Below are 24,068 nucleotides of genomic sequence, written 5' to 3' on the forward strand. Positions count from 1 at the left end.
TTATTTGACTCACCTAAGAAGAGAAGAACGGTTTTAATGTTAACTAAGAGATATGCATTCTTTCCCATCATTAGTTGTTCTTATACTGTTTTCTGTAGCAGACCTCTCTACTCAATGACTTTGATTCTTTAATGTGACTAATAATCACAGCGTTGATTCTATGTTAGGCAGCGCCTGGACCCCCAGCCTCCGATCTGGTGAGATTCACTCTGGGCTGAGAGCTCCCACCGACTTGACTGAAGAAGAAAAAATATCACCAAGGGCAATTAATCCTCCCGTCACCTTGGGAGAAAGGGCTGCAGACCCCATGCGGATTTGCTTAGCATGCTACTGACTTTTTAAACAACTGACTGGACAAAGGGAAGCAGCACCTTTCCTCTTCCAAAAAAGAATTGTGCTAAAAAATGGGTTAGCCAGTCAAGGACAGATTCAGGTCCAAAAGCACTTTTTTCCCCTAGTGTTTGATGGGAAGATAGGGCATAGTGAGTTTGGAGTAGACAAGATGTGCCCAGTCAAGCCTGGGACAGAATAAGTCAGACTTCATGGAAGGGGTCCAGGAGTCATTCACTTATTTATAATTTACTGATCTGTTTAACAAATATTACGGAATGCCAGTTTCATCTTATGCTAGGTGTAGTGGCTGAGTGTTAGCCCCACCAAATATGTCGTTAGTTTTTTTCATTTTTTTTCCTCCCCACACTGAGCGGCTTACGGGATCTCAGTTCCCTGATCAGGGATTGAACCCGGGCCACGGCAATGAAAGTGGAATCCTAACCACTAGGCCACCAGAGAACTCCCCACCAAATATATGTCCATGTCCTAATCCCCAGAACCTCATATGGCAGAAGGTGTGATTATGTTAAGGATCTTGAGTGGAGTAGTTTATTCTGGATTATCTGAGTGGGCCCTAAAAATAATCACACGTATCCTTATGAGAGAGGAGAAGGCAATGTGTAGACAGAGGCAGAGATGGGAGCGACGTGGCTATAAGCCAAGGAATGTTGGGCGTTACCAGAAACTAGGAGAGAGGCATGGGACAGGTTCTCCCCCAGAGTCTTGGGAAAGGGTACAGCCCGCTGATTCTTTGTTTCATCGTGATCTTCACCCTCCCTCAAGGAGCTTGTGGTCTAGTGCAGGGACAGAGACACACTCATGACATACAGTTAGAATGATGAGACCCCATGGCCACACAGAAGCCATAGGTGACCTTGGTGAGCACACACAGGGATGGGTGAGACACAAGCCAGGGCAGGGAAGGGGTAAGCAAACTGTGTTAGTGGCAGTGAAGGACCATTTTTCTGGAATGCCTATCTGTTCTAATATGTTTTGCTGATATCAGTACAACAAATTTCTTTTTAAAAAATGATGTTAATATTATTTTCTGATTATAAAAAGAATGCATATACATTGAGGAAAACTGGAAAAATATGGAAAGGTATAAAGAACAGAAATAAAATTTGCCCGTAATCCTACCATCCAGAGATAATTCTTGTGAACATTTCCAACTATTAATGCGCACACACACAATATGCACTTTGGTCAAATGTTAATTTGGCACTGTTGTGACTGTCATCTCTCATTTCTGGGTGAATGGCTTAGACTGCTGGGTCTAAGGAACAGAAATTCTCCTAGTCTGGAGCAGGAACCAGGGGTTAAGTTTTAGAATGTATTAGGTGGGATTAGGTTAGGTTATGCTGTGGTAACCAGATAACCTGCAATCCCTAAGGTTTATTGCTTGCACACACGACAAATCCATTGTGAACTGAAGTGGTTGTGGTGATTGCAGGGACTTGGCTGGCTGTTGTCACTTAGAGTGTCTGGCTGACTGCTGCCCTCTGGAAGGTTGGAATGCCACAGACCACTGGAGCAGGGGTGGAGGGAAAGGAAGCCCACTTATTCTGCCCAGAAGTGAGACCCATCATCACATCATAACTGGAGATGTCTGGGAAGTTCAGAGGAGCACAGAGAAGAGTTGGTTTTACTAGAACAGAGCATTACTGACTTTGCTGCAGAGAGCGAAGTACGCGTGGACGGTATGGTAATGGGCAGGAAGGGGTATCAGGACCCGAGGCAGCCGGGGGGGGGGCAGTGGCTGGTGACTCTGTCAGGCCAACCACATAAGAACAGAAGTTCACCTCCCTGAAATCACCTGTCCTCCCGCAAATGTGAGTCTATGCAAAACTCTCCCAAATACCAGCACTGGGGGAATTTGGAATCTTTTTTTTTTTTTTTTTTAATTCAGACTTTAACCTGGTGAAAGGGTTCCATTTTTTTTTCTTTTTTATTGAAGTATAGTCGATTTACAATGTTGTGTTAATTACTGCTGTACAGCAAAGTGACTCAGTTATACATATATATACGTTCTTTATCATATTGTCTTCCAGTATGGTTTATCACAGGATACTGAATACAGTTCCCCGTGCTATACAGTAGGATCCTGTTGTGTATCCATTCTATATATACTAGTTTGCATCTACTAACCCCAAACTCCCACTCCATCCCTTCCCCCCCCACCCCCTTGGCAACCACCAGTCTATTCTCTCTATCCCTGATTCTGTTTCTGTTTCATAGATAGGTTCCTTTGTGTCATATTTTAGATTCCACATATAAGTGATATCATATGGTATTTGTCTTTCTATTTCTGACTTACTTCACTTAGTATGATAATCTCTATTTGCATCCATGTTGCTGCAAATGGCATTATTTTGTTCTTTTTTATGGCTGAGTAGTATTCCATTGTATATATGTACCACATCTTCTTTATCCATTTATCTGTCAATGGACATTTAGGTTGTTTCCATGTCTTGGCTATTGTGACTAGTGCTGCTATGGACATAGCGGTGCATTGTATCTTTTTGAATTATAGTTTTGTCTGGATATATGCTCAGGGGTGGGATTGCTGGATCATGCAGTAATCCTAGTTTTAGTTTTCTGAGGAACCTCCATACTGTTTTCCACAGTGGCTGCACCAACTTACATTCCCACCAACAGTGCAAGAGTGTTCCCTTTTCTCAACACAGAGAGGGTCCCAATTTGACAGCAAAGGGTGCTGAAGAAAAATCTTTTTTAAAGAAGTAGGAGGAGAGTAATTAGTAAAAGTCAGCGTCTCTTTTTGTCTTATATTTGGGTTTTGTTTTTCGCATGTTCTGGTGCATGCGGGTGAGTTTAATTTTAGTACAATCAATATTAAATTAAAAATCAGAAGCAGTAGAGTAAAAATAAGAAGGAAATCTGTAATTCTCCCATTGATCCCTGCCTTATATAGTACTTGAATTCCTTCTGCATGGAAACTTCTTTATTAGTAATGGTAAGAAGTCCAAGCCTGGTGAATCTGAGTCTAATTTTAAGAATACATCGTTGGAATTTTCCCTTGTGGCAAAGAAGGCCCTGGTGTGTTCCAGACGTAAGAGTTTTAAGAACTAGAAGAAGATATCCTTGAATGCCTCACATACCCGAGAGAAGAGCTTGGGCAACCAAGTGAGGCGATCTTAAATGTTTTCCAGAAGGGGATTAAATGGTTTTCAGAGTTTAGCGAAATTGCCACCTGCCCTTGCCCCCGGCAGAGGAATACAGAAAAGATTTGGGGTTAAGCTTCAGCATTGTCTCCAGGAGAGCTACCTCTGCAAAAGGAATTTTTATTCCACTTCTAATCAGAGCTCCATTTTGATTAGCCTGGGCTTCTGTGCCCGCCTTGAGAGCAGGTATGTGATTATACTGGAGATTTTGTGTTCCTCCAAGTACCCATGCAGGGTACTGTACATGAAAGAAACTTCTGGAATTCTCCAATTTCTAAAGGCTCCAGTTAAAAACTAGAGGATTCATATAATCTCATCTCTAATTGGGCCCCCATTCTTGGTTCTTTGGAAATGTGCTGTCCATGCCTTGGGCACTGTCATTAACATTTTACAGGTGAGGAAACTGAGGATAAGAGAGGTCAGGTAATTTCCTAAGGTCACTTAGCTGGTAAGGGATAGAGCTGCTATGGACACCCATGTGTGTCAAATTCCTAATTCATGCTCTGTGTCTGCCTGGCTGAAGCAAGCTTTGATTTCAATTTCTTCAAAAGCTAGATCAGAATGGGAACAGAGATCAAGGGAAAGTGGAGTTAGGCTAACAATGCAGTAGAAGATAATGCAGGATATCTTCAGAGAGGAGACAGATATGGGGGAAAAAACAAAGGTTTGAGACATAAGGTCTTTGTACATTTGACAAAAATACATTTGAATAATATAGTCTCCGGGGTGTTTGTTGCCATTTCGATAAAATTATTTGTCTATAACTAAAATTTCTATTTCTCTTCCCCTGGGAGTCAGAGTTTCATGTTTACATCACCTTAAATTTATCTCTGGCAGTGACTGCCTTAGCCTGTGTTCTTGTTATAACCTCAATGGGCGTCAAGGTGTAAAGGACTTCCTGACAAGTACACACTTTTCTTCTGAGTTGCTGGTGCCAATTAATTGTGCTGTACGGGGGGTATCGTGATGGTGAGGTTGAGTTCAAGTACTCTAGTATCATCTCTGATTGGTAATTGAGTTTCTAGTTTCTCTTTAAGAGTATAGCTGACTGAGATACACATATACATATAATTTTTTTTTAATTGGAGTATAGTTGATTTAAAATGTTGTGTGTTAGTTTCAGGTGTATACAAAGTGATTCAGTTATACATACATACATACATATTCTTTTTCATATTCTTTTCCATTATGATCTATTAGTGGATACTGAATATTGTCCCCTGTGCTATACAGTAGGACCTTGTTGTTTATCTGTTTTATATATAATAGTTTGTATCTGCTAATCCCAAACTCCTAATTTATCCCTCCCCCTCTCCACGTCCCCTTTGGTAACCATAAGTTTGTTTTCTATGTTTGTGAGTCTGTTTCTGTTTCATAGATAAGTTCATTTGTGTCATATTTTAGATTCCACATATAAGTCGTATCATATGGTGTCTGGCTGACTGACATATTTGCATTTATGGCACCCTGGCAGCATCTTAGCTTTTCTAGGACTCTCACAAGTTCACAGTGTGGGGGAGGGAGAAGGTGGTAAATTAATAGCTTGTTAGATTGGATGAGTCTGCTGCCATGTTGCCCAACAAGTTATGGATTCCTGATTTCATATCAGAGTTACATGGAGGTTGGCAAGAGCAGAGCCATGATGTGGTTTGGGTTGTGTGATCTGACCCCAGGTCTCGTCTGCTTTGGGAGGCAGTGGGAATAGTGAAGTGGGCGTCGGCTATATTCCTGTGAAGATAAACTTGAGCATAGGCCAGCCACGGGAAGTTAACCAGCATGACTGCCACAGTTAGCAGAGGGGCAGCAGGGCCCACTCCATACCAGCTGCTAGTATTGAAACCTATGAATATGCACAGTCATTAGAAAAATCACTAGGCATTTGAGGAGAATCAGGAACTAGTCTAGAAGAAGATCTAGCTGGACAGTCAGAGTAATTGCTCCAGGGAAAGAGAATTAAGATATTAAAGGATTGAGAAGAAATCCAAGTAGCATCCTCACTGAGTGTTGAGAATAAATGACATCTCTGAAAAAAGAGCAGGTTTGGGGCTTCCCTGGTGGCGCAGTGGTTGAGAATCTGCCTGCCAATGCAGGGGACACGGGTTCGAGCCCTGGTCTGGGAAGATCCCACATGCCGCGGAGCAACTGGGCCCGTGAGCCACAACTACTGAGCCTGCGCGTCTGGAGCCTGGGCTCCACAACAAGAGAGGCCACGACAGTGAGAGGCCCACGCACCGCGATGAAGAGTGGCCCCCGCTTGCCGCAACTAGAGAAAGCCCTCGCACAGAAACGAAGACCCAACACTGCCAAAAATAAACAATTAAATAATTAATTAATTAAAAAATAAATAAATTAAAAAAAAAAGAGCAGGTTATCATGCGAAAGAACTATGAGCAAGAAGGATTCTCAGACACTGAAAACGTTTCAGAAATTAAAAATATAAAAACTCACTAAAATAATTTTATTTCTTTTTTGTGCCTTTACCTGAATGGTTATATTTTCTCTAATGAAAATGTATTATTTTTTTGCGTTAGGACATTTCAATATAGGTTATTAAAAGATTTAAAGTCTTGGGTTTCATTTCTTTTCCATTTTATTTTTAAAAATTATCTTCATTTTACATATGGTTTTCAGATTGCTGTAATTTAGCTTTTGATAGAAAAACTCTTATCAACTAGCCAAAGCTATTTTGATTATCAATTTCATTTTTAGTCACAGTAAAACCCTGTAAGCTACAACTCAAAAATTGGCCTTATGCATCAGCATGCTAAAAATAAACACAGTGTATATCAATGTCTTTTTCTGACTCCAAATTCACATGCTCTTTAAGTATCTTTAGCTGAGTTGTCTGGAAACAATTGTGTTCTGGCACTACATCCTGCAAACATCAAGAAATCTGCAGGGCCAGGAAATATTATGGGTATTCCACAATTCAATATATAGAGCGAAACAACACTCTTGATGTATTTGCTATTTTTGAAGGCAAAGGAAGGAATCTGATTCTGACCAAGAAACCACTGACAAAAGAATTATGGTTTAAGTAGCAGGTGTATTTTTCACTTTAGGGAATAAGATAAACTAAAATAACAGAAAAGACTAGGGCTCCCATTTTATACAATTTCACTTACAACCTAAAAACAACCATTCTTAATATTTTTTCTTTGCCAACTTTAAAGCAAGTAGAGTGGAATCGAAGATTAAAAAACTGCAGGATAATGGGAAAAAACAGTGAAGCAAATACTCTGCTGGGAATTGCAGCTAATACAAGAATGACAGATAGGGATGGGGATGGCCGGGAAGTAGAACAGGAATCAATACTATGGCCTCACTATTATGATGGGGAATACTGGGTAAGGATAAAGAAAAGTACAAAAAGTGGAAAACAGACATTTTTTCCCCTCTCTATGCCATACTTGAAAGCACTGTCTTCATTTATTTAATGAAATATTAAGAGCTTTGAGGGGGGAAGGGTGGAGGCCCTAAAAAGAGCAACGTAAACAAGTTTTAGAAACATAAGAACTTGAAAGTACATGAAATAATTTACCGTCTCAAAACCTAAGTTGAATAAGGTGAGGGCGTAAGAAAGCAAAATCAAACAAACAAAAAGCCAAAGAAAACATTAAAACATTGTATTTATTCCAAACGAAAAAAGAAGAAAGGCTAATTCATTGGCTATTTGCAAACACAGGGGAGCAACCAGAGCTTGACAGGGGGGGCTGTTTTCCCCACAGCGAGAAGCTACAGGATAAGGACTAAACTGCAGCAGGGAAGATCCCTGTGTAAAAAAGTCACTTCCTTGCGTGAGGTTATGTTATTAGATACTGACGTGGTTATCAGAGGGAGACCGTGGAATTCTCTAGCGTTGGGGGGGGGGCGGGCAGAAAAGGAGAGAAAAGGGGGCAAGGGGAAGAGAAAGCGAGGCAGAGAACTATGCAGATCTGGGATAGTTTCTTCCAAAAAACCAATCCCTCAAAGGACCCTGCTACTTTTCAGTAAAGAGTCCAGACACACAGGACTTGCGTCTTAGGACGCTGACTCTTTCTTTGGGAGTGGTTTCGAGAAGGATGAAGATGGTTCTGTGTGTGTGTGTGTGTGTGTATTATGGTCCTGTGAGTGCAGATCCGAGTGTCAGATTCCCACAGGAGCTGGGAGAGGCATTGGTAGAGGAGTGGGTGTAAAGAAAGGAATGTCTGTGATCAAGGTAAAGAGCAACATCAGAGGCTTCCCTGGTGGCGCAGTGGTTGAGAATCTGCCTGCCAATGCAGGGGACACGGGTTCGAGCCCTGGTCTGGGAAGGTCCCACATGCCGCGGAGCAACTAGGCCCGTGAGCCACAATTACTGAGCCTGTGTGTCTGGAGCCTGTGCCCCGCAACAAGAGAGGCCACGATCGTGAGAGGCCCGCGCACCGCGATGAAGAGTGGCCCCCGCTTGCCGCAACTAGAGAAAGCCCTCGCACAGAAACGAAGACCCAACACAGCCAAAAATAAATAAATAAATAAATAAATTAAAAAAAAAAAAAAAAAAGAGCGACATCAGAAGCAAAGAGTGGGTGGAATGAGGCAAAGAACAGGGATGTTACGAGGGGTGGGTCATCCAGCCCAGCACACAGGTGTCTGGGGCTGCTGGCTCCATGCCTCCTACCCTAAATCAATCAACTCGACACCCTGTCATGTGGACAAAGACTGCCACATTTATCTTAGCACTCCCAGTACCGCGGACTATAAAGGTAGAATAAATCTATGGAAGAGTGAGTGAGACGATGGAGCTTCTGCCTCTCATTACCTAGGGCAAGGATAGTCAATAAAGGTGTAATGGGAAATGCAAATACAAGACATGTATGTAATTTTAAGTTTTCTAGTAGCCGCAATAAAAAAGGAAAAGGAAACAAATGAAATTAACTTTAGCAATACATTTAATTTAACCAACATATTCAGAATACTACCACTTCAACATGTAATCAATCTAAAAGTTGAGATATTTTAAATTCTCTTTTGAAGAACTAAGTCTTTAAACTCCAGAGGGAATTTTACAATTACATCACCTTTCAATTCAGACTAGTCACATTTCAACTATTTCAGCAGCCATAGGTAGCTAGTGGCTATTGTGTGGGACGGTGCAGCCCTGTATTTATATTTTAATTTTCGTAACACGTTGGCTCAAAAGTAAAATTACGGGGACTTCCCAGGCGGTCCAGTGGTTAAGACTTCCCCTTCCAATGCAGGGGGTGCAGGTTCAATCCCGGTTGGGGGAGCTAAGGTCCCACATACCTTGTGCCCAAAAAACCAAAACATAAAACAGAAGGACTATTGTAACAAATTCAATAAAGACTTTAAAAAATGGTCCACATCAAAAAAAAGTCTTTAATAAAAAAAGGGAAAATTACGTTCTTTTTACAATAAGCTAGCTAACTCATCCTCTCATTAAATAAAATGACTGTCCCTATGTAACTATTTGAAAGTTCTTAATAATTGTTTTATACATACAACAGTTTTCTGAATCATCAACTATTGCCGAATTTCAGTCTTACAAAAGTAAATATATATTTGTGCATCAACTGATTGAATTTCAAGGGAACAGTTTAGGGGCCAAAGAAGGTCTCATTACTGAGCCTGAAAGGGCTCGGCCCCTGCAGCATCCTCTCATGTAATCAGTCAGGTCTCCTACCAAGATAGCTCTGATTTGCTAATACTATGCCCTAGCCCATAATAATAATGATGAGGATAATTGATTTATTAAGCTATATATTAAGCAAATAACCCTATATCCTCTGAACATTATTGCATCAACTCACAATAACAATGTAAGATAGGTACTATTACTCTCCCCAATTTGGAGACTATTATTTTTTTAAATTAATTTTTATTGGAGTACAGTTGATTTACAACGTTGTGTTAGTTTCTGCCATACAGCAAAGTAAATCAGTTGTACACATACATATAGCCACTCTTTTTTAGATTCTTTTCCCATCTAGTTCATTACAGAGTATTGCGTAGAGTTCCTTGTGCTATACAGCAGGTTCTTATTAGTTATCTATTTTATATGTAGTCGTGTGTATACGTCAATCCCAATCTCCCTGCTTTCCCCCCTGGTAACCATAAGTTGGTTTCCTACATCTGTGGCCCTATTTCTGTTTTGTAAATAAGTTCATTTGTACCCTTTTTTTAGATACCACATATAAGTGACATCATACGATATTTGTCTTTCTCTGTCTGACTTACTGTACTCAGTATGACAATCTGTTTTAGAGTCAGCTCAGATTATACAGGTAGTAAGAAATCAATGAAGAATTCAAAGCCGGAGCTGACCTAGCACCAAGATCTGTGTGCCTGACTCGCACAGGCTCTGTCTGCCTCTCCTCACCCCACCTTGAGGCCCACCTAGCCTCACCCTCACTTCTCCAAAATCTTTCCCAGTCAACCTCCTTCTCTGATCCTCTGTGAGCAGAATCAGAGCCAGTGCCTGGTAGAATTGGCTAATTTTTCCATTTCTGTTAAGGAATAACTCCCTCAACACCTATAACCCTCTAATTGGGACACTCTGGGCCCCCAATCTCACTGCCTTGCCTACAAAAACCCCCCGCCTCCTAAGGATCCACCCATAGTCCTCCGCGGTGACGCCTCCTAAGGATCCACCCATAGTCCCCCGCGGTGACGCCTTCTAAGGATCCACCCATATTCCTCCGCGGTGACGCCTCCTAAGGATCCACCCATAGTCCTCCGCGGTGACGCCTTCTGCGGAGCAGCGGGACAGTGGGAGGCCCGGGCACAACCTCGGCCAGAAGATCAAAGCCCTTCAAATGCTTCATTTTCCTTTGCTCCTCTTCCTCTCTTGCACAATGTCTCCAAAGCAGAAAACAACCCACCCGGGGTATAGGAGGACTTGAAAACTTAGCATTCCTAGGGAGGTAATGATTGATGCATTTTGCTTCTGAGTTGTCCACAGATCTGTGAACGTTGGGGAATTGTATTAGTTTCCTGAGGGTGCTGTAACAAAGTACCACAACCTGATGACTTAAAACAATAGAAAGTTCTTCTCTCGTAGATACGGAGGCCAGAAGAATGAAATCGAGCTGTTGCAGGGCTACACTCCCTTCGAAGGCTCTACGGGAGCCTTGCCTCTTCCAGCTTCTGTGGCTTGTGGCAGCATCACCCAACCTCTGCCTCTTAACGTCCTCCTTAATGTCTCTGTGTCCTTTTCTCTTCTTAAGGACACGTGTCAAGGGATCCATTGAACACCAGTGGATCACCAAGTGATCAGTGGATCACTCTAAATCCAGGCTGACTTCATCTCTAGATCCTTAACTGATTACATCTGCAGAGACCCTATTTCACATTCTGAGGTGTTGGGTGGACATGAATTTGGGGGGATACTGCTTGACCCACTCAGGGACATTTGTGCCAGGCAGAGCCCTCTCAAGTGACTGCTAACAGGTGCCCCACACCCACAGCGTTTGATGAAGACACCATTTTCCCCTTGGGTCTTGGTACCAAGAAAGATAAAGGGACGCAGAAAACTCCGAAGGTCAGGATGCTTCAAATTGAACGAATAAGCAGCCCTCATCCCCTCCTGACACCACTGTGTTTTTCACAAGGCACTCACTTTCCAACAGAGCTTTGTGACAAAATTTCACCAGCAAAAGTGAATTTAAAAGAAAATCAAATATAAATTCCATCTCTTTCTTGGAAAGACTTCAAATAATATCCTCCGTTAAGTATATTTACCTCCTCTCAACTCCTCTAGTACTTTGTTTCTCCATTTGCTTTACCTTTAAAGTCAACATCAATTTATTGAACGTGTACCACATTCGAAACATTAGTCCAAATAAACTAAAGAGGGAGGTTGACCAGAAAGATAATTGTTGGGGAAGGGCTGGCGGGGTTGGTGGGGGGGGGAAGTTGGGGGAGAGGACATAAAATGACAGAGACAGTGTCCTCAATGGAATTTGCCATCTGGTGGAGAAAACGGGCATAGAAAGTGATTAAAGAAGACAGTGAAATAGGGCAGGCGCTGGGAGGGTTCGATTAGCAAGCAGCCACCTGGTTCCTTATTGGAACTCGGTATCACACGTATAGCATCTGCTTCTTCCTATAATATCTCTCAGGGGCAGCCACTAGGAGGAGCACTTCTGGGTCTGGCAGCAGGAGAATCCTCTTACGGTCCTTCCCTGTTTCTACTTTATCATGTGATCCTTTGAGAACCAGTCTTAGCCTTTCTCTTATTAGTAGTTCTTCAAAGGAAAGCCTATTAGAATCAGTGTGGGTGGAGGGCCCTCTGGGCACACACAGTTGAGAAGCAGCTCCAGGTGTCACCCCCCATTCACTGAGAACAAATGTGAGTAGATGGGGACAAGGACTTTCTGAGTTGTCTTTGCTACCTCGGGGCATATACACAAGGCATTGTCATGGAAGGCGGTTGAAGAATGTTCCTTGCGGGAATGAACCAATGGATAAATACTATCATGTGATGCCAACTATGCAGCAATTGCTGGATGATTCCCCCTTAGCTGCTGTGGTTGGCCAGCTCTGAAACATGCCACAGGTTCCTGTCTCCCACCTGACATGCCCTTGTGTAACGCCCTCCCCTTGAATGTGAGCTAGGCTTACTGCTGGTCTCTAATGAATAGAAGCTGGCAGAAGCAATGGGGTGTCACTTCTGAGATCTGGTTACAAAAAGACTGTGGCTGCTATTTTGGGCACATTCTCTCTCTCTTTTTCTGCATAGGCACCCTCATCTCTCTCTCAGAGCTCTCACTCTGGAGAAAGCCAGTGGCCTTGTTGAGTGGCCCTATGAAGAAACCCATGGGGCAAGGGATGGGTGTCTCTGGCCAGCAGACAGCAAGGACATGAGGCTGTCAGTCCAGCAACGCTGGAGGAACTGATTTCTGCCAACAGTCACAGGAGTGAGCTTGGAAGTGGATCCTCCCCACCTTGAGCCCTGGGGTGACGGCAGCTCTGGCCAAGAGCTTGACTGAAGCCTGTGAGAGACCCTGAGTCAGAGGCCCCCAGCTGAGCCTGGATTCCTGACCCACAGAAACTGAGAGATAATAAATGTTCTGAAGCTGCTAAGTTTTAGGGTAACTTGTTATACAGTAATAGATGATTAACACCGTTGCTCACAATTCATATGCCCAACCCAGAGGCCTCACATGAGACACAGAATTCCTGAGCAGGTAGAGAACCTTGGAGGCCATCCAACTCCTTCCTTGCATAGAGGTACAATGTACAGATACAGGCTCAGAGAAGGGGGTTTGACCTGACCAGGCTGTATGGTAAAATCAAGGTGTCTGGTCCTGGATCCTAAGGACACCCAGTGCTCTGTGCACTACTTGGTAGCTGCCTCAGCTGAGAAATTGGTCTTTGCACCAAATGCACCATGAGAGAACTGTCATGTCAGCGATTCCAGTTCTATACCAGCCGCAGTTTGTCTCCATTTTGAGAACTCTGCGTCACAGTAATTCTGAAAAAAGGAAAGATATTTAATATATATTCAATATATATTGTTATAAAATGTAACATAATTATATATCACATAGCATACCAATTATATATTACATAATGTATGATGATATGAATTGTAATAATAATAAGTTATACTTTTATAACTCCTTACATTTAAAAATCTTTCACATATGCCATCTTTGAAATAATCACATGGGACAAGTAATTATGTATATTTTACAGTTGAGAAAACTGAGGCACAGAGCCTGTTACGTCATTTGCCAGTGTTCACAGCCAGGTCCTGAACCCAGGTCTCAGATCCCAGGCTCCGCGGGCCACTGCTCAACTGTCACGACCTTTTAGGACCCTCCTCAAAGGTCTGGTGCCACCCCCAGGCCAATGCCCTTGACACACCAGCTGTTCTTTTGGGCCAGGCAGCTCTCCCACCTCCATCCTAGTGTCATCTCCAACATCCCCATAAGATTATGCTTTGTGAAATAAAGAATAGTTTTAAGATTTGTGTGTGTGGGTGTCCCAGACCTCAATGACAAATAACAACGATCAGTAATAATAGTCAAGGGAGTTTAAAAAAAAAGGAAACATTTTTGCAGAATAGCATTCCCACTGTGGCTTCCACCCAGGCTTTTAAAAGTCAGAGTCTGTTTTCTCAAAATCAGCAGGAAGCCTCCCTGTCTCTTGTACTCTTTGGTGAAATCCTTTTAAACAGCGGAAGCACCACGCGGAGGCTTGAAAAAGTCGCATTTGAGACGCATTTGACTTAGTGTCCTTTGCACAACTCAGTCCTAGGATGTGACAACAGACTTCCGCATGAGGGCTATCCATCCTCCGGACCCCCCCAGGAAACCCTTTCATAGCCACAGACTTCACGAGGCCATCAGGCTCCTCCAGTCCTCGGTCAGGGCTGCGCTGTGTGTATGTGTGGCGCGCTCGGGAAATTCCAGCTCCCAGAAGATACAGCACACCACAGGCCACTTGGCAGAATTAGCAATGACCTCTAACCTTACAACAAACTGAAAAACAAATCACCTCAAGACATCTCCATAAAGGAGCCTGAGATTTATGTCAGCAATAGGACCTCTGAATACAGTATCGTCTCTTTCTTCTTGCTCTGTCCTCACTTCTCTCTCCTGTGACACACACACACACACACACACACGCTCGTCTGCGCATGTGTGCGTGCACATTTACACACCTACATCCCCCGTTACTCCCACTCCCTGTTCACTTCAGATCTCTTTATTTAAAACCTCCTTCACCTGGTTATTTCACTTTTATTTCTAACTTGCACTTGCTGTGCCCCCAACCTGAATTTATTAACTGCTTCCTTTTTTTCCTCATAAAATTTTCTACAAGACATTTCAACATTTCGGCTAGTCCATCAATTCCATTTTTTTTTCCTTTGAGAACCCCTCCCAGAACCATTGGCGCTCCTGACCCACTCTGGACTTGCTGGTCTTTAGACTTCTTGCACAGCTGGAACACCATCTTGGGAATTTCATTCACCACTTTCCTGTTGAATTCTCATACTTTCTGAATTCTATGTCCTCCACTATCTTGATAGTTTTCCTTATTTCTACGGGGAACATCTTGCGGTTACTTTTTAAGAAAGGGTGTGCAGGAAATCAGTTTTTGAGACCCCACCCTTCTGACAATATCCTCCTTTTATTCTGACCCTTGATTGACAGTCTGACTGGGTATATACATTTCAAGGTTCTAAATAATTTTCCTTCAGAACTTTTAGGCTATTGCTCTGTTGTTTTCTGGTGTCCAGTGTAGCTATTGGAAAATCCGATGCCATTCTGACCCATGTTCCTTTGTATGTGGCATTGTTTTTCTCTCTGAAGGCTTTTTAAAAAATTATTATTAATTTTCTTTTTATCTCTGGTATTCTGGAATTTTCCAATAATATGTTATATGAGTTATCTTAATATGTTAACACGAGTTAATATGAGTCTGTTTGCAATTTATTGAGCAGCCCTTTCCAAATAGGTATTCATACAATTTTCTTACATTATTGTTTTGGTAATTTTCTTTCTCTCGTTTTGTCTGTTTTCTCTTTTCAGAACTCAATGTATTTCCTAGGTTGAAACAATTAGTATATTTTTCTCTTATTTTTTCCACCTCTTTGTCTTTATGCTTAATTTTCTGGGAAATTGCATTGATTCTATCTAATTTTTAATTTTCAAGAGCACTCTCTGATTCTTAACTATTCCTTTTTGAAATCTTTCTATTTTTATTTTATTAATGCAACATATTCACATATCTCTCTAAGGGTATTTACTTTTTTTTTTTTTAAATAATTTTATTTATTTATTTATTTATGGCTGTGTTGGGTCTTCCTTTCTGTGCGAGGGCTTTCTCTAGTTGCGGCAAGCGGGGGCCACTCTTCATCGCGGTGCGCGGGCCTCTCACTATCGTGGCCTCTCTTGTTGCGGAGCACAGCCTCCAGACGCGCAGGCTCAGTAATTGTGGCTCACGGGCCTAGTTGCTCCGCAGCATGTGGGATCCTCCCAGACCAGGGCTCGAATCCGTGTCCCCTGCATTGGCAGGCGGATTCTTAACCACTGCGCCACCAGGGAAGCCCCAGGGTATTTACTTTTTAAGGGGAAAATTTCCTCTGTTTTCTGCACTCTCTTCTTCCTCTGGGTTCCTCTTTACTCTTTGTTTTCATCTGTCCCTAAAATGGCAATAACTCTTGGCTGTCCATTTCTAAGGGGGAAATAAAAAGAAGCAATGCAGAGTTTCTTGGAATCTCTGTACGCACAGGTGAGATGTGTCAGTGGGGAGCAGTGAAGTAGTCATTTGAGTTTGAAATAACACCTAGAAGTCATTCTCTGGAGTTTTGTTCTCTGAGGGCTTCAGTTTCTGTAAGAAGAGCCCTCCAGTTTCCTGCCTGTGTGCCCTGTGCCCAGCTGTCAAGGTCATGGGAGCGAGCAGAGTAAAGACCACCCACCATTCAGTATTCTCTCCTTCATCTAATTCTTTCATTTCTGTCCTCCACTAAGTCTGGGATCTGGTTCAGTACTTCTTCCCTGAGTTCTCAATAAATTAAAATTCCCTTCTCCTGCTTGGGGCAGAAGTTGGGGTGGAGAGATGTTTCTTAATTTCCTGACAAAATCACGTGGGATAGAGAGCCTTGGAGTGTAGCCACTCCATACACAATCCATTTTGTTTAACCCTATGCCTCACTTCCACTGTGCCATATCTCACTGAGAGCCTGAGAATCTCAGAGATTCTCTGGATAAAAGTGGATTCTCATCCCTAAGGCTCGTTTAGTTAGGGCTTCCTCTGCTAAATCAGTTACTGCAGATCTATCTGCCTCTGTCCCCCCAGGATGTGTTGAAATTTCTTGTCTCCTGATATTTAATCCTCTAGTCTCTTTATCCTTGTGGATAAATATATTATATATTTTTTTATTCTTTTATCTTCATTTTATCAGGGTCGTGAGTGTGAGAGGAGGCATGTGTGTCTGTTCAACCTGCTGCGTTTAACCTGAAGTCTTCAATGGGCTTATTGAATGCTGGTAATAAAACCAATGAAGAAACCTAGCATGTTCCCTGGGAAGCTAGGAGTCCAAGCAAGCTAGACATATGGCATCAGATGCCACATCACACTTAAAATCTAGTGGGTGAATGGAGTATCATACGGTTTAACCCAGTAATACCACTTGGGAGGCACAGGCTTAAGAAAACAACTCACAAAACTTAAAGAAAAACCCCTTCTGTTTAAAAGTGTTTAGAGCTGTATGAACTATATTAGAGCAGCTTAAAAATGCTATAGCTTAGAACTGGAACTATTCAAAATGCCCAGCGATGGGTAAGTAGTGGACTATGGTTTGTTAATGAAAAAAAAGAGGTTTGGGAGGGATTGACAGGAAGGAGTTGCAAGACAGCTTTCTGGAGTGATGGAGATGTTCTGTATCTTGTTTGCAGAGGTGGTTCCCTGACAATGTCCATAAGCTAAAACTCATCTAACAGTACAGTCAAAACGTGCACAATTGACTGGATATAAAGTGCGCCTCAGTAAAGTTGATTTCATAATTACGCCTGTTATGGATATCCATTACCTTTAAGATGAAGTACAGACTGCTAGTCAAGATGCTCTACAGACTGTCCTCTAATTGCTCACCGGCTTGTTCTCCTGAACTCCTGTTAAATATCCCTCCTGTCGGAGGAACGGTCCATTTTCTCCCAATATTCTATGCTTCCCTCTCCTCTGTGTGTTGACCCATGCCCTTGTCTATGCTCATACTTCTTCTTTTAAAATGATTCAAATCTTCTCTGCTCCAGAAGGAAGCCTTTTCCAACCACTGAGCACAGAAAGACTATTGTTTCTTTTACTCTCCTCTTTTATTTTTTGTCTTTACCAGTTATTTGGCACTTCAAAATGTACTGCTTTGAAAGGACATATATACACTACCAAATGTAAAATAGATAGCTAGTGGGAAGCAGCCGCATAGCACAGGGAGATCAGCTCGGTGCTTTGTGACCACCTAGAGGGGTGGGATAGGGAGGGTGGGAGGGAGACGCAAGAGGGTGGAGATACGGGGATATATGTATATGTATAGCTGATTCACTTTGTTATAAAGCAGTAACTAACACACCATTGTAAAGCAATTATACTCCAATAAAGATGCTTAAAAAAAATGTACTGCTTTGAGGTATCTCTTTTATTGTCTTGCACTATTTTAACTTCTGTGTTGATATTTCCCTTTTCATGTGTGCATGTCCTATTGTCCTGAAAAAGATGAATTTTCTAGAGAGCTCCAAGTATGTGGTTTACAACTTTACATCTTTCCTAGTGTCTAGCATAATGCTATACACAGAGTTGACAGTTAATAAATATCTGCTGAATGAGGGATAGGATAATAAATCACGTAGACATTTTAAAGAGAAGAAACTGGGGATTTTGAAGCAGGAGAGAGAAGGATTTGCTTTACCAGTAAGAATTGGTAGGACAGAATCATCCAAAGAATATATTGAATTCACTGGAGGTGCAAGTCATTTATAACCTATGTTTTGTAAAGGATATATTTTATAATGAGATCAGCATAATTTGTAAAATGAATCCACAGAACCTATGGGACTGCTAAAAACAGTCTATAATTAGGATTGACAATTTTAAACTCCAGTGTTTCCTGAATTTATTCCCGTGGATTTATTGCTAGAAATCCTGACATGGTCCCAGGAGGCAATATCTTGAGCTATAGATGGCATTCTTCTTGTCATCTTCTCTCCTTGCCTCAGTGTCATCAGGATAACAAGCACTTCTGCAACTCTAGGTAGAATGTATATGCAGCAAACAGTAGGGATGAATTCAGCCGTAACATATGCTACACATTTATTATGCACAGCTTGTTAGATCCTGATTTCTGATCTGCCATTTTCCCCCAAGGAATATAGACTTCCAGTGTGGCAAAAATAATATGGCTGTTTTAAAGGGCAACCTATTTATATAAAATGGGTCCCCCTGAACTCATCCATAAGTCATCTATGACTTTTCTTTCACTTACTCACTGGATGAGTGTATTTATGATACGTAAGTCTTTATGGCATAGGATTTATTTTATCACAGAGAGAGAGAGTACCTGCGCAGAAATTGGATGGCCTCACCAGCCCCCTGCCACCATTTGTGGTAATGAGGGCTGTCCTCACCGATTTACTTTGCTGCCTGACAGACAAGATGACTGTTTGTTTTATCACTGTTGCCCACGCCTATCAACCTACCCTCCAATTTGATGACTACCACAGCAAGATATATATATATATATATGTAAATATATATATATATTTACATATATATGTAGCAGATCTCCTCAGGGACTATAATTATTCATCTTTCAGAAGCCACAAGTTCTATAATGGATGAGTGCTGCAGACAAGAAACCAGTTTATAGGTTTATCTCATAAACGAAAGAGTAATTTGCCTTTATTGGAGGAATAGGCCACTACCATTTAATGGATGAGTTGTAAGTATCAAGAAAGATTGGGTAAATGTATTTGTGACTCAGGCGCATAAAAGCTGTTCTGATATTGCTGCGTAGAAAACAAATGCTAATGTATTCAGTCCATCAGACCATACCATGATTTGGAAAATCCAGAGGCCTGTCATGAAGCCTCAGCCTATTGTCTTGAGTTACGAATGACCCTTAAATTCATATCACTATGGCTGCTATTGGAAACACCTGATTTCATGATATTTTTAAGCCCAGGAGTCGATCAAGGCACTCAAGCTGTTACTGCCATCAGAGAAGAGGGCTTAAAATATCCACTGGGGCATGTCTCTTGGTTTCCCATTGAATCTCAAGTTGAACATGCAATCCATTTCACCCTCTCATGTTTAGGTATCATGGAAGCCAGTAGTGAATTTTTCACCATTTGCTTTGCAGTCTTCTGTTGATTTTCACTAAGAGAGCTTGTTTACCCACTGAAACATTTGAATGTTATTTTTGCCAAATAATAAAATGGTTCTGCTCAACTGTGTTCTGATTTGTCTTAGTCAAGGCTCTTTAGAATCGAGAGAAAACAAACCGACCCAAGCGAGCTCTTATGGAGAAATGTCAGGTCATTTCATGGCTATGTATGGATTCAGGAGCTGACATGAAGAGCCAATACTCCCCAATATCTCAGGAACATATAATCTCTCTTATCTCTGGCTCTCTCTGCTTTCCTCTCATCTGTCTCCTCTTCTCTTTTGGTCAGCTTCTTCTCTTATTCATCTTGCCCATGACCCAATAAGACCACAGCTCCAAATCTATATCATGACCTGTGCCTCACTACAGTCTCTACTGCGAAGTTCAAACTCTTTTCCTGAGAATCTGGTTGGTCTACCTTCTTCATGGGGCTGCTACCTTTGGGATGCGGTTTCCAAGGCCCATGGATAGAGTGGGTTCTCTAGAAGGGGCCCTAAGAAGCACAGGCCACGAAACCCAACAAATCCTAAGCTTCCCATCATGCTCTGACTTCACTCTATTGTCTTGTAATTACTTCTTCAAGCTGCTTTGGAAATAGGAGCAATTATATCACATGTCTGTACTCTTGAATAAACATGGAACTGCCATTGAGTTATGGCTTTCCAGTTCTGCAGAAACTATACAATTGAAGCAGTTTCTGGAAGTTTCTAGGTCGGGGCTGTCAATCTGTATGTTCTCTACCTGAGTTCTCTTTCTTGGCCGCATTTGGGGGCCAAATATTTTAACCATCAATGACAGTGCAGTATAGCTAGGAGGGCAGGGCTTGGACCTGGCAAATCTACCACAAACTGGGACCCTAGCTCCCCTAATGCAAATTTTGTTAAGGTCTTTTGTTCAGGAGATAGGTGACTGAGATTGCTTCTACTGCTTTCAGCAAGTATTTACAAAGTAAAATGAAGTCTGTGGGTCTGGATGGGAGAATATAAGTCAAATGCCAAGACCAGACACCAGTCCCTTGATAGCCTGGTAAGAGATAGGTAAAGAAGGGTCACTGTGCTGTGGCAAACTCCAAAAGGGATTCAATCCCCAATGAACATGCTTCTGTCATGCTACACTGTAGCTCATGTAAAAATCTGTCTTCCTGAAAGAGCTTAAGATCCTTGAGGGCATAAATGGTAGACCAGTTGTCTGTGGATTCCAGGAGCCATCATAGTACCTGGCACATAGTAGGTACTCAGTGATGTTTGCTCATCAAATGAATGGGTGGACTGTATAAGCTACCTTCTTTGCTGACATCAGCATGGGCATCCTTAAAAGCCTGTTTTTCTTTTTGTATCTTCCTGTGTGTGTAAGAATATTGAGCTGATTAATCATCATAATTAAAATTTAAATGTATTTTCTAATCTTAGGCAATTTCAGGAAGTGTTTTTTTCATTGTCAGCCTTCAAAAGAACTGCTTTCATTTTACATTTTCTAGTGATAGCACTTTATTGTGAGTTAAAGAAATACGTCTTGCTAGACCTATGGCATTTAGAAACTGTTCCCTGCCATGTTCGCCTACTTAAACCTGTCCTCACCATTTACTCCCATAAGTCATTTTATCATTTTTTCTGCTCCTTCTGGTCAAAGGCACCTGTCTGCACAGCGGGGTCTATAGTCAAGCACTGACCTTCTGCAGCCCCTGTGTAGGCCCTGCCTCCTAGTCCCCAAATGCTGTATTTCATATATCTTTGCCTTGAAAAAACTTATTGCCATTTTTAAAACAAAATAAAACATGTTTATTATAGATATTTTAGGGGAAAAAAGATAAGCAGAAATAAAATGACTAATGAGCCATAGTTCCCATCACCCAAAAATCACTTTTTTTTCCAGCCTGTTTTCTATGCCCATAGGATTCTTATTTTAAATAAATACAATATGTAACATTTTATGTAATACATGTAACACAATATGTAATACATGTAACATTTCTTTACATGTATCCCCAAATACCAATAGCCCTATTCCACATCCCCATAGCAGTAAACCTGCTGCGTTTGGTGAGTGGTATTCCCTCTAGGCATGCAAGCCATCTGTGACCGCTGGATATGTGATTCACCTTAATTTTATGATTTAAGTCACATTTTGTCACATTCAAATATTGTGGCACTTTTGGACCTGTTTGGTTTATTTTCTGGATTCAGTTAGCATGAGCTGAGGAGTTAATCGACAGCCTTCTGACTCCCTGAGTATGGGCAATAATAAAAATGTTAGAAAAGGAGGGGCGTCTTCTGTTTTCAGCAGTGCAGGCAGATTAGATGCCCTGAACAGCCCTCTTGATGGAAACAAGTTAAATATTAAATAGTTTTAAAAATCTTATAAATTCATTGTTAAGCTGGCATGAAAGTAAGGGCTTCTCAGAGGTGAGAATTGAAGTAGATGTAAAACCTTGGGTGCACGGAAGCACCCAGGCTGGCTTCTGTACTGAGACCTTGTACTTGTGTTTTGGCAGAGGCATGGATGCAGGGAACAGACTGAAGCTGGGGAAGCCTTCAGAGGTGATGTCAAATAAGCCAGGACTTTGAAAGGCTACTCTCTCAAGACAGTGGAAAATGAGAAATGAAGTCCACCATGTAGAAGGGGTATTAGGGTGGATTTGCCTGCCTCGAATTTGGTGCTGGGAATGAGAAAAACAATGTTTACTATCTCCCCTGACAATTCATAACCACAAACCAGCCCACGTTTTTTTTTTTTTTTTTTTTTTTTTGCTGCACCGCGTGGCTTGCAGAATCTTAGTTACTCGACCAGGGATCAAACTCGTGCCCCCTGCAGTGGAAGCACGGAGCCCTAACCACTAGACCACCAGGGAATTCCCCCACATTTGGGTTTTGAAGGCAAGAAAGAATTAGGGAAGGAGGAGAACAGAAGATTGAGATACAAATGGGAAAAGAATAAGACTGTGAAAGTAAATTAAAATACAGGTAGACATTGTAGAATTTTCCTCAGCTAACATCTTTCCAGTAGAATACCTCTTGGTTTTTAATAACCAAATACCATAGAATTTACATACCTTTGATTACATTCTTTATCAGCCGGTGGTTATACAGGAGCAATGTCTAATTACATTCCAAATTAATCTATTTTTAACAAAATGACGTGCTGGGATGGTATCAGGTTACATTCCAAATACAATGGATAAATCATCAGAATCACATGAAGAGTTTTGGAAAAGCATGCAGAGTTCCAACAATGGGGATGCTGGTTCTGAGCGAAACATCACAGCCTACACTCAGTGGGAACCACCCTTTGCCATGGTGTGCTGGTCCGGAACACATCTCCAAAGTGCCTGTCAAGTTTAGCTCGCATTTTGGAGTAGTGATGAATGAGTTACACACACACACACACACACACACTCTCTCTCTCTCTCTCTGTCTCTCAGAAAGCATTGAAGAAAAGTGTGGAGGATAGAGAAAACAAATGTAAATAATAGGAGTTTGAACCAAGCTCCTTTTTACAAACTTTTTCATCCTTATACATTAGTCATCTCCTCTGAAAATTTCTGACGGCTTTCTTGTTCAGGAGGTTCTTTAGCAGTTCCAAATGATAGAGGATTTCTATCAGCTTCTGAGTTGGAAAGTTTGCTTGAAATGACCAGTTTTCAATCCACTCATGCATATCAGCACTTTCTACAACGAGGGACCATTCCTCCTGTGGTCCTGCTCCCTTCTCAGTTTTCTTCAAAGTATCAAGTTTTCTCCTCACTCGGTGAGTTACAGTTTATTGTAGGTAATTGCCTTGTTTTTATAGGAAAATTTTCACTGCATTTTTTTCTAACAAATTTATTTATTGCAGTTATTTGCTTTGCCATATTGGAAACATAATGTTCGTGGTATGCATGCAGAGTTTCATGTTTGGTAATCATAAAACAATGCTTTAAGCATTTCACATCCTGATATGATAGTTTGTTATTTGTATTTAAGCATTTTACTTAAGAAAATTGGTTGGGAGCTAGGGTTAACATGTAATGCATTATACATTTTTCTCATTTAAACTACCAGGAAATAGACTCTCAGTGTTTTCATGCAAAATATCTGATGTTTTAGGAATGCATTTTTTTTTCTTTTTTTAAAAAATTAATTAATTAATTAATTTTTATTTTTGGCTGTGTTGGGTCCTCATCTCTGCGCGAGGGCTTTCTCCAGTTGCCACGAGCGGGGGCCTCTCCTCATCGCGGTGCGTGGGCCTCTCACCATTGCGGCCTCTCTTGTTGCGGAGCACAGGCTCCAGACACGCAAGCTCAGTAGTCGTGGCTCACGGGCCCAGTTGCTCCGCGGCATGTGGGATCCTCCCAGACCAGGGCTCGAACCTGTGTCCCCTGCACCGGCAGGCAGATTCTCAACCACTGAGCCACCAGGGAAGCCCTAGGAATGTATTTTTGACATTAGAAGGTGTGATGGTTAATTTTATGTGTCCACTTGACTGGGTCACAGTGTGTTCAGACATTTGGCTAAACATTATTTCCAGGTGTGTCAGTGAAAGTGTTTCTGGATGACCTTAGCATCTGAACTTGGAGACGGAGTAGAGCCCTCTCCTATGAAGGTGGCCACCATCAAACCTGTTGAAGGTCTGAATAGAACAGCATGGCTGGGAGAGGTAGGATTTGCCTTTCCTGCCTGACTGCTTGAGCTGGACATTGGTCTTCTGCC

This window comes from Eubalaena glacialis, chromosome 12 (genome assembly GCF_028564815.1).
Source record: "Eubalaena glacialis isolate mEubGla1 chromosome 12, mEubGla1.1.hap2.+ XY, whole genome shotgun sequence".
In the NCBI taxonomy this organism is placed as follows: domain Eukaryota; kingdom Metazoa; phylum Chordata; class Mammalia; order Artiodactyla; family Balaenidae; genus Eubalaena; species Eubalaena glacialis.